We start from the raw sequence: 14,952 nt of genomic DNA, 5'->3' as shown, positions 1-14,952 counted from the left end.
AGAGAGGCAAGGGGAGAGAGAGGAGAAAGCAAGCTCCCCGCAGAGCAGAGAGCCCGATGTGGGGCTCGATCCCAAAACCCTAAGATCATGACCCGAGCTGAAGGCAGAGGCTTAACCCACTGAGCCACCCAGGCACCCCTAGAAACACCAACTCTTGATCTGTTAGCTAGGAAAGGGGAAACTGAGTGTGCCCATTTATTTTATTTTATTTTTTTAATATTTTTATTTATTTGTTTGACAGACAGAGATCACAAGCAGGCAGAGAGGCGGGCAGAGAGAGAAGGAGGGGAAGCAGGCTCCCTGCTGAGCAGAGAGCCCTTTGCAGGGCTTGATCCCAGGACCCTGGGATCATGACCCCAGCCAAAGGCAGAGGCTTTTAACCCACTGAGCCACCCAGGTGCCTCAAGTGTGCCCATTTATGAAAAGCCCCTACTAAATCCTTTTTACTTAAACTCTACAGGTATCCCGATGTGAGTGAAAACTGACAGATTACAATGCAGGAATCCACGTATTGGCAAGAAGCTGCCGCCAGCTCAAATATCTAGACCTCAGCTCTACAGGAATAAGCAGAAGAGGGTAGAGAAATGAGATTGTCCTTTTTTATCCAGTTGCTTTAGAAAAATGAATCATGAGTTAATTATCCACTTCAGTTCGTCATTTTAAGGGCACCTTAAATGCAGCCTATAATGTAGACCATGAGATGGTAGGCCAAAAGGAATCTGAATTTGCTTATGGCATTCCTGGGCCCCAAACAAGTCAAGGGATGTGACAAAATGCCTATTTCAGTGACTCTTAATATTTGATCACAGTTAATAATAGGCGATATTCTATCATTGTGGTAGCTAGTTCCCAAACTAGCCCCCGAAGATTCCCAACTCCTAGAATTCATGCCCTGTGTAGGTCCTTCCAACACTGTATTAGCATTGGTCTCGGAGACCAACAGAACACAGCAGAAGTGATAGCATCTCACATCTGAGACAAGGTGATAAAAGACTGAGCCTTCCATCTAGGGCAGCTTTCTTCTTTCTCTCTCTCTCTCTCTCTCTCACTCATTATTTCTTGTGGGAGAGCCACCAGTTACATCATAAGGACACTCAGGCAATCTGGGAAGAAGTCCACACGGTGAGGAACTAAATTCTCTGGGCAACAGCCAGAAAGGAACAATAACCATGTGAGTGAACTTGGAAGGAAATCTTCCCACAGCCAAGCCTATCGATGAGACTCAGCCCTCCCAACAGTTTGACTACAATCCCATGAGGCACCTTGAGCCAGAACCACTCAATTAAGTTGTACTTGGATTCCTGAGGCAGAGAAACAGAGATATTATGTGATATTATTTTAAGCTAAGTTTGGGAGTAACTTGGTATACACCATGTAATTAACACTCATGGAGAAGTGTTCAGAGCTGGCATTATTTCCACTTTCTGAGTAACACACTGATGACGGTTCTTGCCTAAGCCCATATATCACATCTGGTTGCTTTTATAGCTGTATATTTGAACAAAAATATTCTTGAGCTCTGAATGGGCCATCTCATCAAACAATGATTTTAAGGGATTAATTGTACTTCATTCCATCTCTCATAACACCTAATACATTTACTACACCACAGGGTCATTAGTGGGTTAGCTCCAAATCAGGGTTGATTACTTAAAAAATCTTCTTTGCCAAAGATACCTGAAAATATTTAAAAAATAAAAACAATAAAATAAACATAGAGGGGATATTGGTTTGGAATGTGAAGGGTCACACACACTTTAATAATTACTGTCTGAAGTTTTGCAACATTGCAAAGGATGCTTAAATTATTTTGTCTCATGAAAATTGAGATTTTATATCTATAAAATAATTTAGAATAATCAAACTTACAGAGAATCAACTTTTTAATGATTACAAGAAGTCAACAGATTCTCCAGCTTCTAGATATTATTACTATTACTATTTTTAGTTTTCAGGGAAGTTGGAGGACAGGGTTGTTGTGCTCAAGTTTTCACATCTGAGAGACCACCAAGGAGCCAACAGCAATGTAATCACATGAGGGTTTATTTGACAAGCTTAAGCTTGGGCCCAAGTGTACCTGATGCAGCAGAGTAGGGACCTGTACCCTGAACCAGATTATAGTCAGGGTTTTTAAAGGCAGAGCAAGGGTGGACTCAGCGATGGGTGAGGAGAAAGGGGGTGTTCAGAAGGGCTATCGGGATAAAGAAGACTGTCAGGATATTGGAGCCCTACTTATTATCAAGCCAAGGCCGTTTTTCCCTCTAATATGAAGACAGTTGGGAGTTTCCTGGTGGAATGTCACATTCCTCCTATCAAGCGTCCTTGTTAGTGAGATTTTGCATTGAGACATTTGTAAACCAAGGGAGACTCCTGTCTTGCAGGATTGTGATTTCTGCAAGTTAACTATTGGTTCATACATACTACTGAGGGGAGGGGAGCGAATGGAGAGGGGGGTGCAAGGTGCCAGCTTTTGCTTTGTCAAGATGGCTGTACTTATGTCAGTGCTAGACTTGAGGTGAGTACAGCCTTGTTTTTCTTGGCCTCCACAAGGGAATGGTTTACTGGAAGCATTTTATTTTCCTGGAAACATCAAATAATGTTCTTGTACTTATTTTCTCTTACTGGTACATATCTTTAAAAATTTTCAGATAAAAGATTGCTTTGTGGTTCAGCCTTAACTCCTTAGAATCACAAGAGCTGACTATTCTGGGAGTAGATGCAACAAACTCCTGCCATCGAGTTTAATCGGCATACTTTAAAAAGATCATAAATTCAAAATAATTAGGTGAGCTGTTTGCAGTAAGGGATAGAAAACAATATCCAGACAAGTACTTCCTTCAAGGTACTTACCACCTAATTTAAGAAAAGTATCTCTCTCTCACACACACACACACATGTAAAAATCTAAATAGCATACACATCTTTTAAGGGGGGGGGGTGACTTCTAGAGAATGGTTTAACCTCAGATAATCCTTGAAGGATTGGTAGGATTCAGGTGGGCATTCACATTGTGAATGTGAATTCTTTTTTTACAAAAAGAGCTTATATTTTCCAAAAGCTTTCTTACAAATCGCTTAATGTACTTAAATATGAATCATCCCATAAATATAATCGTTTGTCACTTTTCCATCTAAACTTGTACCATGTTCTCCTAATAAACCATTAATTTTCAAAAATATTATTCTGATGTTTGCTTGATATCCCATTACATAAATATGCTATACTTAATTTAAAAATTATCTTGGGCGCCTGGGTGGCTAAGAGGGTTAAGCCTCTGCCTTCGGCTCAGGTCATGATCTCAGGGTCCTGGGATCGAGCCCCGCGTCCGGCTCTCGGCTCAGCAGGGAGCCTGCTTCCTCCTCTCTCTCTCTGCCTGCCTCTCTACCTGCTTGTGATCTCTGTCTGTCAAATAAATAAATAAAATCTTTAAAAAAATTATCTTAATGTTGGGTGTAGAGATTGCTTCTGATTTTCTTTATAAAAAATAACATACTAAAAAATATCCTCATATGCAAATATTTGCATCTTTTATTATTTCATTCATGGAAAGCCCTAAAAAATAGAATTACTAGTTCAAAAAATTAGGAAATTAACATTTCTAAGGCTTTGAAATTAATATTGCTGGAGTGCTCTCGGAAGGCTGTACAGTGCATTCTTCCAACAGTGGTGTGTGGACCTGCCTGCCTTGCCAGTGGAGACCTCAGTGCTCTGGTACATACAGAGCCAATGTTATGGACAGCGTATTTTGCTGGTGCTTCTTTTTTTTTTTTTTTTAAGATTATTTATTTATTTATTTGACAGACAGAGATCACAAGTAGGCAAGGGAAGCAGGTGGCAGAGAGGAGGAAGCAGGCTCCCTGCTGAGTCGAGAGCTGGACGCGGGGCTCGATCCCAGGACTCTGGGATCATGACCCCAGCCGAAGGCAGCGGCTTAACCGACTGAGCTACCCAGGCGCCCCTTGCTGGTGCTTCTTGACATTCAATGCTTTTAATATATATATATTTAAGATTTTAATTTATTTATTTGAGAGAGAGGGAGACCACAAGCAGGGGGAGCAGCAGAGGAAGAGGGAAAAGCACGTTCCCCTTTTTTTAATATCCTTAATGGTATTTTGCTTTTATTTATTTCTGTGTTGTGGGGTTTCCCTTGTACTATTGAAACATATATCTTGGGGGGGTGCCTGGGTGGCTCAGTCAGTTAAGTGGTTGCTTTCTGCTCAGGTTGTGATCTTAGGGACCTGGGACTGAGACCTGATTTAGGCTTCCTGCTCACCAGGGAGCCTGTTTCTACTTTTTACTCTGCCCCTCTCCCAATGCATGCTCTGTCTCTCTCTCTCTCTCTCAAAAAAATAAATCTTAAAAAAAAGAAACATACATATGTGAAGCTTCATAGATTTATAAATATTCTTTATAGATATTATGGTATTAATGATCAATTTTTAAAAAATTTTGTTAAGTATTTGTTCCAGTATACCATTTCATGAAAAGTTTTCCAGGTGATTCTCAGGATTTCTTGATACACTGAATATAACTTAAAGTAGAATACCCGAATATGTATAAAATATACACACTTTACAATGTGTTACAATGATAAATACATACTGTCTTATTTTTCTAGATCTAAGCTGCTTGATTTACTTATTTTTTATTGGAGTTTAACTGATAAATAACATTATATGAGTTTCAGGCATACAACATAAAAATTCAGTATTTGTATACTGCAAAATTATCACCACAATAAGTCTAGTTAACATCTGTTGAACTTAAAATCTCTGATTAAAGATAATATATGAGACAATCATTTATCAGTTTGGAAGAGTCACACACGAAGCCCTTTTTATTGAATGCATTTGTTCTATGACGGTATTTTAGGGTGTGGCCCCCTGTTGGTCTACAAAAAATATAAAGGTTATACTTGGTTTCCTCCTATGGAATTGCATCTATATACTAGATGCAGGGTCTGGAAATGGGTCTGAATGGAAATAAGAGGGGCATGTAAAATAGACATGAATTCAAACTACCCTGGTGTTTTCCATTCATTTACGACAGTATTTACCGCAGATCTATGCCCTTGGGTTAGCAGACCACTGGGCCCACACACACTTCTGCTGGATTTACAGAACCGACATGCTTCCTCTCCTCTTTGCAACTTCACCAATATCATCCCTCTTGCTCATCACGTCTGTCTATGATCGTCATAATGGACGCCGCAGTTGGTAGACAGAGGACGCTTGTCAGATCCTACAAATCTACATGGGAAAAATCAGTATAATAGAATAGAAAGGAAGACATCATAAATGTACTTCATTATAGCCTTGAGGCCTACTTTTTCTTCAGGCCCAGTTTTTATTTATGCTTAAGCCACGTTACAGATGAAAACTATACCCCCCCCCTCCGCCCGCTGACCTTTCTTTCATTTTGTCTTTTATCTGTGAGTATCTGGATAAAGACTGTGCTTATGATCCCGCTGATCATCTTACTATACGTGTTTGGATTTCACTTATAAATGTCTGACTGAAATATAACAAAATAAAAAGTGAATATACAGTGTGCTGGGCTAATGATAAGCCACTGTTAGCTTTTACTGATTTTGTCTCTGAGACAAAAGTCACCCGTCTGGGTGATACAGAACTAACAAAAGTGTGACTTGACTGGAACCCAAGTCTTTCCTGTGTTACTGTTGGCGGGGGGCCTGCATGAATGATACACAGCTCAGGTCAGTCCCTAATTAGGAGACTACCTTCACGGTAGAAGGTTGCTGTGTCCCTAATTACAATGATATGTACCAGAGGCTTCACTTCAGAGAGGGTTTCATAAGGCTAGAACCTACTAACAGGCAGAATTAAAGACTTTTTTTTTTCATTCTGGCTTGTCTCCAAAGGCTGGATCATACTAATTAAAGTACAGAGGAGAGAACAACCCCAGACTTGAGAGCTTATTTTGCTGGTTTTCACTATCTTACTGACATGGAGGTTGTAGGCTGTGTGTGTGTGTGTGTGTGTGTGTGTGTGTGTGTTTATTGGTAACTATGGCAACACCCCCATTTTTGTTGGCTTTCCTGGCACTCTTACTGGATTATCTGCTTCATGCTGCCTCAGGATCTTCCTTTTCTATTTTGTCTCCAATAAAACATTCAGTTAATTCAAATGTGAATACAAAACCAGTTACAGTTGCCTTGTTTACTGCCCCCAAGCCAGCCATTCAGTAGCTTAATTTAGAGAGAGGTGATCAAGTAGGCAAATATACGACATGAGTGGGTGTTTCATTGTTTTACTGCCTCTCTCGGAGCAGGGGTACCTCTACAGCAGAGCCTATCTGAGCAGGATTTATTCGATTGTAAGAGAAAAGAATGTTCTATTCTGAAAGCAATGGGGACTTCCGGAAGTAGTTGAATAACCTGAGAGAAACATTTACAGCAATGTGAAACCTGTTCTTACATTGCCTTCCTCACGTTAGTGAACTTGTTTTCTTAGAGGAAAACATGAAACACTGTTCCCATGTTCATGAAAACATGCAACAGAAACCTGGGTCTGCGTCCTGTGGTTTTTATATTATCATTGAGGTTTGGACCAGAAATGAACAGGAACAATTATCAAACAGAGTCTTGCCGACTCATTTACTGATAGACACTCAGGAATGAGAAGCAGATTACTTTTTTTTTCCTGTGAGGCGATAAGATCTCTAACTAAAATGTTCAGGAAAACACTCACATAATTCTTGTGCAAGTAGACTAAATCATTTGTTTCATTTGAGAGGCAGGATTGATTTAGCATGGACTTTGGGGCCCGATTCCCTGACCCAAACCCCAGCTCTTTTATTAGCTGGGTGACCTTGGATGAGATATTAAACCTCTCTGTGCCTCACTTTCCTCATCAGTAACATGAAGATGAAAATGATAGGTCCTGCCTCAGGGTCTTCGTGGGGACTAAGTGACTTAACTCAGGAAAAGATTTAAGGGCCTTAAATATGAAAAGCACTCTGTGTTAGGCATTATTATTTGTTTATAAATACCATTAAAATTGTTTTTGTTCAAATCATAAGTATTATTCACTATGCATACACTCATGCTACTTATTTAAGGTGGTTATTTCTTAGAAAGTAAAAATTATCATTACTCAGTTTGAATAAACCCATTGTAAAGAACTTTGAATTTTCATAATTATTAAAGGGAAGACTTGAGAGCACTGGTCTAATCATTCAGTGGAACCCCAAGAGATATCAGAATTTCAATATTTATGGATATTATCATGACATTTAAAGTCCTCTGATTTTTCTGTTATTACTTGAAAACTAGAGAAAGTGTCCATTTTCTTTTTTTAAAGATTTTACCTATTTATTTGAGAAAGAGACAGAGTGAGAAAGAGAGAGAGCATAAGTTGTGGGGGGAGGGGCAGAGGGAGAGGGAGAAGGAAACTCCTAGCCGAGCAGTGAAGCCCGATGTAGGACTTGATCCCAGGACCCTGGGATCATGACCTGAGCAGAAGGCAAGAGCTTAACTGACTGAGCCACCCAGGTACCCTAAGAAAATGTCCATTTTAAAGGTGAGGACATAAATTGTGGAATTTTTTGTATGTATAATGTTCTTTTAACATTGAAAAGCATAGATTTCTTACTATAGATAATGTGCTTTCACCAGTATGAAACATGGGGAAGTATATCAGAGACAGTCTAAGGAAGCTTTTCCCCTTGCCCTTGTTAACATTAGGAGACCTCTCCATGGTATGCTATGTAAAATATTCAAAATCCCCAAACAGATCATCTTTGATAGTGAGTACAGGCCACACATACTATCTGGGTCTATATCTGGAGAGCAAAGATGATAATACGTAGCATTTAAGTTTGAAAGTTCCTTTGCTTTTAACATTGGCATGGCTTTATTTCTGTGGGATCATCTCATGTTTCTGACATTGATGACTGTCCCATTTCCCAACAGTTCTGGGGATAGTAAAAATATGTTTGCTACAGACCTACTTGCCCTAACTTTCCCCCCTTCTTCCTATTCCCCATTCTTACCTGCCTTCCCATAGTCCCCCAATTTTAGATGGAGACCTGGTAACTAGCCTAACAGAAGAGTCTGAAATGGACAGAAGAATTAATGCTTACAGAGGGCACAAATACTGAACATGGATTCTGTTAAAGCACAATTACTATTTTTAGGAAGCCCAACTAGAAGGTCAGTAAAAACTCCTGCTTACCAGAGGTTTTTACTTTAACCTATAGATTTATTTTCAGTAATCTGTTTCTCAGAAGTACAATTTGTTTAGATTGGTAGAATCACTGACAATGATTCTCTAGCATCCATATTTGCTAATCATTGGATCACAGGTGGATCTGCTGTGTGGCCAAGGCTGTGAACCATCAATAAGATCAGTAGTTCTCAATTTTTATGTACATCAGGATCACTCAGAAGACTTGTTAAAGCACAGGCTTGTGTGGGACCCTTAGGTGAGCATCCAACTCTTGATTTCAGCTCAGGTCATGATCTTGGGGTCATGAGATTGAGCCCCACCTCTGGCTCTGTGCTCAGAGCAGAGTCTGCTGGAGATGTTCTCCCTCTCCCTCTGTCCCTCCTTCCATGTGCTCCTGCTCTCTCTCTCCCTTTCTCTCTCAAATAAATATACAAAATCTTAAACAGAAATACACACACACACACACACCCCTATAGACACAGACTGGTGAGCCCCAACTCTATAGTTTCTGAGTTAGTGGATCAGGAGTAAAGCCAAATTTTCTAACAATTTCTTAGGTGATGCTGATGCTGCTGGTCCAGGAGTCATCCCGTGAGGACTAACAATTTAGGTTATACATGGATCCCTTGTCCTGGGAGTGGACATTTTACTCCCAAGATCTAGGTAGACTCTTCAACATTTCCAAAATTCCATCCTCATGATTCTGACAAATTCTGGGGTGGTGGGACTTAGACTCTCAGGTCCCCTCCTGTCTTGTGCTTCTTGGGGTCCTGCTCCCTCTCACATGCACAATGGTAACTCAGCCTCTTCTATCTCAATAGTGAGTGAAATAAACCTCAGTAGAAATGTTTCAGGGAACCCGAAGAAAGGCCTAGATCACAACAAAGAGAACACCTTCTCACAGCCTCAAGTGTCCCGTCAACCTTACCTTGCCAGCTCTGGCCTCGCCCCATTTTCTGCCTTCTGTCTCTCCCCACTCCATGGTCTTTACCCAGCTGTCAGGAGGAAGAAAAACCCATCCCTGTCCATGAAGAGTGGCAGAACTATCACATGTTGTTCTGCAGGCCCTTTCCTCCTACAAACATCTAGCACAGTATTAGCCCAAACAAAGACAGGTCCCTTCTGGGAGTAAGTCTGGTGCCAGATGTTAAGATAATGATCACTTTTACTTCATTATAACTAAATACCCATCAAAATGACAACACTGTAATAACCCTCTGGATCTACCTACTATTGCCCTTTCTCTAAGTATCTCCAAGTAGAATCTGACATCTTTAGATCTTTTCCCCTGTCTTCTTTACTTTTTTTTGTTTTGTTTTTGTCTGGAAATTTTATTCGGTGTGTTCATTGCATGTGCTGCTGTTAGGGAACTATGTTTGCAGTCTCTGTCTGGATGGGAGGGCAGGACTGGTAGGGGAGGAGGGATAGTGTGGGGTTAGTGAACATGCAAAGCCAAGGTAAATTTGGGGGCTGAGTTTTTGAAAACTTCATAAAAAAGTACACTTCACTATCTATTCTCATAACTTTTTGTTCTCTTTCTCCTTCCCAGAGTTTATTCATTGGCTAATTATTGTCACATTAGTTTGGAACATGTGAAACTCAGTTTCTGCAAGAATGTCACCCTGGACGTGGTTCAAAAACTTTGTGAAAACTGTAGATGGTAAGAGAATGTTTATTTTTGTCCACTTGTTTCTCTTTCAGTCTTAAATATCATCACAAAATGAAAACTTGATATCAGCTGTGCATTGGTTTGTTTAGTATTAAATATTTGTATTATTACTTATAAATCCTCAGTGTTGCTTCCATTTTATCAACACAGAATTCTAGCTATCATTAAATATTTCCCAGAAAGTAGCCTCTGAAACTTTATTTAAGACCAAACCAAGTTTTCATGACTTCTCATATAGCACAAAAAATATATTAGCTCGTTGGTACTTTGAAGTTCATTGAAAAGTTGAGGAAAAAATACTTGAGGGACATTAGATATTTTTCAGTTATGTTGGCCTCTGTCCTTGAGATACCATTTACCAGAACGATATACAAGCCCGGGGGGGGGGGGGGGGGGGAAACATTTGAGGAGTTTTTGGAGTTGAAACTACCATTTCAGATGTCCCATATTTCAAGAATTATTTGATTAATCCTAGTCTCCTCTGTGAAATCTGAACTTTTTGGAGGAAATCTGAGATTTCTATAATGAGTTAATCTTTCAGAAAATAGAGGAATCCATAGAACAAATACTTCTGTATAGAACCCCAGAACTTTTTAGGTTTCAAAACAAACAAAATAATGGAACAGTTTGAGGAAATTCAGTTTGCTGATCATCTATGTCTTATGAAAATTAACTAATAATTTGTTTATTACTAAAAATATGAATTGAGAACTTAGAAGACATAATGGAATTTACATTATTTTCCAAAATCCTAAAGATAAGGCATTCTTCCACAAATGTGTTGGTGGGCAAAGAATTCTGTCTTCTTCCAATATCTCATTGCATGGTGCAAATGCGACCTCTTACTTTTTTTTTTTTCTTTTTAAGCTAGATTTCACTTTCTTCACCCATCTTCTTTAACATTAAAGAATACATGTAAGAGGGTTAGAAATCCTGATTCTGTATTTCCAATTACTACATCAGTAAAAAATTAGTGTCCTAGTTCATTGCTAAGCTGAGACTCCAGGGTATTGGTGGAAGAGACTTATTTGAATATCTCATCCTTTGAATACTGAATTATAGAATACTTTCTAGAGGAAAAGGAAGGGTTTTTGAATTTTATAGATATCTATATGACTGATCTAGTTTTTCCCATTTTGTACTTCTGGTAACAGGAGCTTTAATCTTTCTTAGTCTAAAAAAAAAGATAAATATTTTACCATCTCCTATTATAGAATTGGGAACTTCCATGCCACATAGAAATGTACAATTCTCCATTATTTTCAATGAATATAAATGTGTCTCTGATCTAACAATGCACACATTGCATTCCCTGGGGCTAAAAGTAATTTTTGAGCATTTGAGATCAAATTCATAGGATTTCCTAAGAAGAAATCCATTGTGATCATAGAACATGATTTGTCTTTTGTTAGAATGTAAGTTTGGGAAAAAGTTGAGTGTGTCCTAGGCAGTTCTAAAACAAGTAGTAGACTGAGGCACCTGTATGGCTCAGTCTGTTAAGTGTCTACCTTTAGCTCAGGTCATGATCCTAGGGAACTGGGATCGAGTCCCATGTCCAGTTCCTTGCTCAGCAGGGAGTCTACTTCTCCCTCTCCCTCTGCCTGCTGCTCCCACACTTGTGTTTGCTCTCCCTCTCCTTCTCTGTGTCAAATAAATAAAAAAACTTTAAAAAAAAAAAAAAAGTAGTAAACTAATAAGGGAATACTGGCATGATTATTGTTCCAGTACCATCAACATTAAAATGCACACAACTGCCTAATAGTTGTTTATAATTATTCCTAAATTTAAATCCTGCCTCCTTTCCAAAGGCTTTAGGATTTTTTTTTTTAAATAGGTAAACACACAGACACATACACACACACACAGCTGAGCAGTTTGAAATTATGGTAAAAAAAAAAAAAAAAAAAAAAAGTTTGCTCAGAAACCAGGTAGAGAAACAGGAGAAATGGAACTGGGGTCAAGGTGAGTGAAGACTGAAGTTGGAACTACTGGCAGGGAAGGCAAAATGGGAAGCACCATAAAAATCATGGCCCTTTTTGCCTTCTGAAACTAGGCCTGGCAATTCTTTATCAAAGGCAAAATTAATACATCCTGAGAAGAATTTATTACTGGGTTTTTCTACAATACTGAGAAACGAAAAACCTTAGCAGTCACACATATCAGCTGATTGCATAAGATTCTGCCTGGTCAATATTTCCTTATTTAAAAAAAATGCTAAACGAGTCTCCATTGATGGAGTTTCCGCATTCTTCCTTCATGCTACCACTATTGCTGTGAGATGAATGCACTTCTTTCCCTGTAAGTTGAAATATTATGTTTTTATTGGATTTGAGGAATTTTCAGAAGCACGAGGTAGAGGATTAGTTTGAAAACAAGGAGATCCTTTGCTAGAGCATTTTGTTAACTTGTGCTATGAGAACATGTGAGACATGTCCTTCCCTCACTACTTCACATAAAGTAGGGTTGGAAAAATCCTTTTGTAAAGGGCCAGAGAATGAATACTTTAGGTTTGACAGGTCAGATGTGCCTATTGCAACTACTCAGCTGTGCCCATCTAGCGTGAAAGTGAATGCACAGGACTGTGTTCCACTAAAACTTTTTTTATGGAGAGTGAGTGTTACAGTAGCACAGAACATACCCTTTCCTTCAGAATATAGCTGGTCTTCAACTTCAGATATTCTCACCATTCCTTACTAAGGCAACAGAATTTTATTTTTTTTTAATTTTTTTAAAAATTTTATTTATTTATTTGACAGAGAGAGATGGCAAGCAAGCAGAGAAGCAGGCAGAGAGAGAGGAGGAAGCAGGGTCCTTGCTGAGCAGAGATCCTGATGTGAGGCTCGATCCCAGGACCCTGAGATCATGACCTGAGCCAAAGGCAAGCGGCTTAACCCACTGAGCCACCCAGGCGCCCTTAGGCGACAGAATTTTAAAATGTACTTGATGTTCTCAAGTTTGATGCTATCTTTCTCCTTGAGAAACATAAAGTACTTAACATAAATAATTTTCATACACTTACCATGCTTAGAATCTAGGCTCTACTGTCTCCACCATAATTGGGGGTCTTGTCTCTTCGCTTTTTTTTTAGGTTGAAGATTCTCCATCTATATGGTTGCACTGTAACTTCTGACATGTGCAAAATAAAAGAGACTTTCAAAAGAGACCAAGTATTATATGATGCTAATGTTTTCAGGAAAATAGAATTTCTAGTAATAAAGACATTAACAATATACTAAGTTAAATATGCCCAGAAATATTCCCAATTAAAGCAAGATATATATTATTTTTGACTTAAGAGGTAGACAATCAAGGAATAATTGCATGGTACTATGTTGAGATCTTATAAAAAATAATCCATTTTTGTATGTCAAACATCTTTACCCCCCCATAATAAAATAAAAATGATAAAATTTTAAATATTGGTATTTTCTTGCCAGTTTTTACTATTTGTTTATAATGAATTTAAACTTTTACCTGAGATTCCTAATTGGTAAATTGCAATCTACTTTTGAGTCACTCAGTGTGTTAAGAGAGAATCATATGTCAGTTAACTCTGGAAGGAATGTTTTCCTTTTATAAGTTATATATATTTAATTGTATGCACCATGGTTTATATGTAATACAGCAATGCCCAATATTTTATTTCTTTAGAACTTGCATCAGGGCATTGTAGTGACTTCTGGGAAGCCCATATATCCCACAGAGTCATGCCCTTTGACTTGAGTCTCTGTAGTGACTATTTCATGCCGAGGACATAGGTGTACACTGTATGGCAGGTTACCCAGACACTGGGATGAGGATTCACATGGACATGGAAGGTAAGGGAAGTGGGGCAGGTAGAACAGTCAAGGGAAGGAGGATAAGCAACAGTGCACCACTGACATCAAGTAACATCACCCAATGGGTAACTTTGTCTCTGTCCCAATGATGAAGATTTTACGGGTCAACTCAGAGTTGCTCTACAGTGAGCGCAAGGGGGCTTGACCACCACTACTTTCAGAGGAGATACAAATTGCTTGGTATCTACAGCTAACTAGACGTGCAGGCAAAGTAAACTCGAACAGCCTCAAGGCTGACTGTTGGGCAGAATGCATAGGGGATGGGGCCAAGCAAGAGAGCCTTTGGTACTTGTGCCATGTACAAGTGCCATGGAGCACTTGAATCGGGCAATCTGGTTTGAATCCTAGTTTGAGTAGCTGTGTGATTTTAGTGATAACACTCAACCTCAGATTTAGTTTTCTTATCTCCCAAATTGGGAAGCCTAACTTTGTGAAAGGATATTCAAAGGATGAAATATGATTGCATGGTGGCAAAATAGGGAAAGGATCCTGGGAAGAGGGAATATTGTAGATGAAGTACAGCATCTTAAAAAGAACGCTTAGGGGCACCTGGCTGGCTCAGTGGGTTAAGCCTCTGTCTTCAGCTCAGGTCATGGTCCTGGGATCTTGGGATCAAGCCCCGCATCAGGCTCTCTGCTCAACAGGGAGCCTGCTTCCCCCTCTCTCTCTGCCTGCTTCTCTGCTTACTTGTGATCTCTGTCTGAAAAAAAAAAAAAAAAAAAAAAAAAAAAAGAATGCTTAATGTTTGGGAAAAAATATGGCTGGAGGACAGATCCGCATGTGCAGTAGGTTTGGGGGTGCAAATGGGGTCCTATGGGGACACTTAGGAGGAAAGCATAATCTCTTTTTGGAAAGTCAGGGAAATGATACCTAAGTTGAGGTCTAAAACAGGTGAGGGGAATGTCAGGTAAATATGGCAGCCAGAGCTGAAGTGAAAAATAGCCCATCCCACTTCAGACAGAGATGTAGAAAACAAAAAGGATGTAATATAAAGCCCAACTCAAAACAAAAAAGGTGTAGTAGATTAAAGATGGTCAAAAATTCTTTACTACTCCTCACATTGAGTGATGGTGACAATTTACCCTCCTTTTGAGTTGGCATTGGCCTTAGTGATTAGCTTGACCAATAGAAGGTGGCTGAACTAACACTGGAGACTTCTGAGGCTAGGTTGTAAGAAGCCTTGCAGCCTTGGCCCAAGACTCTCTGAAAACTCATGGTAGGAGCCCTGAGGCACCATGTAGGAAGTCTAACTGTC

The 14,952-nt window shown here is 39.4% G+C and overlaps 1 protein-coding gene and 1 long non-coding RNA gene across 2 annotated transcripts in view; one reads left to right on the top strand and one right to left on the bottom strand.

The window, feature by feature from the left end:
* The window catches only part of LOC309846376 (uncharacterized protein), a 190,639-nt gene extending 177,364 nt beyond the window's left edge, over nucleotides 1-13,275 (top strand). Inside the window, exons 6-7 of the mRNA XM_082695269.1 lie at nucleotides 9,739-9,849; nucleotides 12,947-13,275. The gene's annotated coding sequence lies outside the window, so the exon portion shown is untranslated. The remainder of the gene's footprint in view (nucleotides 1-9,738; nucleotides 9,850-12,946) is intronic.
* LOC309846414 lies at nucleotides 4,384-9,722 on the bottom strand. Its single transcript, XR_014301929.1, has 2 exons — nucleotides 9,118-9,722; nucleotides 4,384-5,249 (listed from the first exon to the last, which is right to left on the bottom strand). It is a non-coding gene; the product is annotated as an uncharacterized lncRNA (long non-coding RNA).
* Nucleotides 13,276-14,952: the final 1,677 nt, after the last annotated feature.

This window comes from Mustela nivalis (assembly GCF_964662115.1).
Source record: "Mustela nivalis genome assembly, chromosome: 13".
Classification (NCBI taxonomy): Eukaryota; Metazoa; Chordata; class Mammalia; order Carnivora; family Mustelidae; genus Mustela; species Mustela nivalis.
Note: the sequence above shows the minus strand (reverse complement) of the source record. Positions and strands in the feature narration are given on the sequence as shown.